Genomic DNA, 3,882 nt, shown 5'->3' on the forward strand with positions numbered 1-3,882 from the left:
AAAATTAAAAGTGATAAAATTTCCTACAAAATAGTTATTTGCATTTTTCATGTAGAACTAACCATAAGCGAGATATAAATTTGAAAGTAATTAATAATTAAAAAAAAGTGTTTTAACAGAAAATGTCTTGTGATTTATAATACACTTAATTTATTGGGTCCAATACTTTATTAGAAGAAAAAGGAGGTGACATAAAAGTCACTGAAGTTTTCAGAGTCGTTTTTAAATGCTGCATTTTTGTCTTCGTCTCAAACATTGAAAACTGAATTACATTTTTGTTCAGTAACAGTTACAGTTTTCTTATAGTTTTTTTGCTTATATCTCGAAAACAGTTACTCCTATCAAATTTTATCTTTCTTTCACAATTAAAGCTAATAAAATTTCCAACAAAATAGTTATTTGCACCTCCTTTTTCTTCTAATTAAGTATTGGACCCAATAAATTAATTGTATTTTAAATCACAAGACATTTTCTGTTAAAACACATTTTTTTTTTAATTATTAATTATTTTCAAACTTATATCTCGCTTATGGTTTGTTCTACATGAAAAATGCAAATAACTATTTTGCAGGAAATTTTACATCTTTAATTTTGGTGAAAAGTTAAAAATTGATAGGAGTAACTGTTTTCGAGATATAAGCAAGAAACCAAAAAACTATTACCTTAATGCAGCGTTTGCATATAAGCAAATTTAGTACTATTAGTTTATTAATGTTATTGTTATTAATATGACGACTAAAGACGATTCTGAAACCTTTAAAGACTTTTATGTCTTCTCCTTTTTCCTCCACTAAAGTGTTAGACACAATTAATTTAGTTTAATTTAAAGCAAAAAAAATTTTAATTTTAAATTTTAATTTTTAATTTAATTTAATTTAAAGCAAATTTTTGTTAGAAATTATTTATATTCATCTCTATAACTCGCTTATGCTTGGTCCTACAAGAAAAATGCAGTTAATTACTTTGTTGGAAATTTTATCAGCTTTAATTTTGAAAGAAAGATAAAATTTGATAGGTGTAACTGTTTTCGAGATATAAGCTAGAAACCAAAAAACTGTTACATTAATTAAGCGCTTGCATATAAGCAAATTTAGTACTATTAGTATTATTATTATTAATGCTATTGTTATTAATATGACGACTAAAAACGACTCTGAAGACTTTAGTGACCTTTATGTCTTCTCCTTTTTCCTCTACTAAAGTGTTAGACACAATTAATTTGGTTTAATTTTAGTTTTTCAAACATTTTATTTTAAAGAAAATTTTTGTTAAAGATTATTTATATCCAACTCTATAACTCGCTTATGGTTGGTCCTACAAAAAAATGCAAAAAACTATTTTGTAGGAAATGTTATCAGCTTTAATTTTGAAAAAAAGATAAAAATTGATAGAAGTAACTGTTTTCGAGATATAAGCAAGAAACCAATAAGAAAACTGTAACTGTTACTGAACAAAAATGTAATTCAGTTTTCAATGTTTGAGACGAAGACGAAAATGCAGCATTTAAAAACGACTCTGAAGACTTCTGTGACTTTTAAGTCACCTCCTTTTTCTTCTAATAATGTATTGGACTCAATAAATTAAGTGTATTTTAAATCACATGACATTTTCTGTTAAAGCACTTTTTTTTAAATATTGATTATTTTCAAACTTATATCTCGCTTATGGTTAGTCCTACATGAAAAATGCAAATAACTATTTTGTAGGAAATTTTATCAGCTTTAATTTTAGTAAACAGATAAAAATTGATAGGAGTAACTGTTTTCGAGATATAAGCAAGAAACCAATAAACTGTTACCTTAATAAAGCGCTTGCATATAAGCAAATTTAGTACTATTAGTATTATTATTATTAATGTTATTGTTATTGATATGACGACTAAGAACGACTCTCAAGACTTTGGTGACTTTTATGTCACCTCCTTTTTCTTCTAATAAAGTATTGGACCCAATAAATTAAGTGTATTTTAAATCACAAGACATTTTCTGTTAAAGCACTTTTTTTTAAATATTAATTATTTTTAAACTTATATCTCGCTTATGGTTAGTCCTATATGAAAAATGCAAATTACTATTTTGTAGGAAATTTTATTTTTTAGTTTTTCAAACATTTTATTTTAAAGCAAGTTTTTGTTAAATATTATTTATATCCAACTCTATAACTCGCTTATGGTTGGTCCTACAAGAAAAATGCAAATAACTATTTTGTAGGAAATTTTATCAGCTTTAATTTTGAAAGAAAGATAAAAATTGATAGGAATAATTGTTTTCGAGATATAAGCAAAAAACCAAAGTGAAAACTATTACAGTTACTAAACAAAAATGTAATTCAGTTTTCAATGTTTGAGACGAAGAAGAAAATGCAGCATTCAAAAACGACTCTGAAGACTTCTGTGACTTTTAAGTCACCTCCTTTTTCTTCTAATAATGTATTGGACCCAATAAATTAAGTGTATTTTAAATCACATGACATTTTCTGTTAAAGCACTTTTTTTTAAATATTGATTATTTTCAAACTTATATCTCGCTTATGGTTAGTCCTACATGAAAAATGCAAATAACTATTTTGTAGGAAAATTTATCAGCTTTAATTTTAGTAAACATATAAAAATTGATAGGAGTAACTGTTTTCGAGATATAAGCAAGAAACCAATAAACTGTTACCTTAATAAAGCGCTTGCATATAAGCAAATTTAGTACTATTAGTATTATTATTATTAATGTTATTGTTATTGATATGACGACTAAGAACGACTCTCAAGACTTTGGTGACTTTTATGTCACCTCCTTTTTCTTCTAATAAAGTATTGGACCCAATAAATTAAGTGTATTTTAAATCACAAGACATTTTCTGTTAAAGCACTTTTTTTTTAAATATTAATTATTTTTAAACTTATATCTCGCTTATGGTTAGTCCTATATGAAAAATGCAAATTACTATTTTGTAGGAAATTTTATTTTTTAGTTTTTCAAACATTTTATTTTAAAGCAAGTTTTTGTTAAATATTATTTATATCCAACTCTATAACTCGCTTATGGTTGGTCCTACAAGAAAAATGCAAATAACTATTTTGTAGGAAATTTTATCAGCTTTGATTTTGAAAGAAAGACAAAAATTGATAGGAGTAATTGTTTTCGAGATATAAGCAAAAAACCAAAGTAAAAACTGTTACAGTTACTGAACAAAAATGTAATTCAGTTTTCAATGTTTGAGACGAAGACGAAAATGCAGCATTTAAAAACGACTCTGAAGACTTCAGTGACTTTTATGTCACCTCCTTTTTCTTCTAATAAAGTATTGGACCCATTAAATTAAGTGTATTTTAAATCACAAGACATTTTCTGTTAAAGCACTTTTTTTTTAAATATTAATAATTTTCAAACTTATATCTCGCTTATGGTTAGTCCTACATGAAAAATGCAAATAACAATTTTGTAGGAAATTTTATCAGCTTTAATTTTGAAAGAGAGATAAAAATTGATAGGAGTAATTGTTTTCGAGATATAAGCAAAAAACCAAAGTAAAAACTGTTACAGTTACTGAACAAAAATGTAATTCAGTTTTCAATGTTTGAGACGAAGACGAAAATGCAGCATTTAAAAACGACTCTGAAGACTTCAGCGACTTTTATGTCACCTCCTTTTTCTTCTAATAAAGTATTGGACCCAATAAATTAAGTGTATTTTAAATCACAAGACATTTTCTGTTAAAGCACTTTTTTTTTAAATATTAATAATTTTTAAACTTATATCTCGCTTATGGTTAGTCTTACATGAAAAATGCAAATAACTATTTTGTAGAAAATTTTATCGGCTTTAATTTTAGTAAAAAGATAAAAATTGATATAAGTAACTGTTTTCCAGATATAAGCAAGAAACCAAA

This window comes from Tribolium castaneum, chromosome 2 (genome assembly GCF_031307605.1).
Source record: "Tribolium castaneum strain GA2 chromosome 2, icTriCast1.1, whole genome shotgun sequence".
NCBI classification, from domain to species: domain Eukaryota; kingdom Metazoa; phylum Arthropoda; class Insecta; order Coleoptera; family Tenebrionidae; genus Tribolium; species Tribolium castaneum.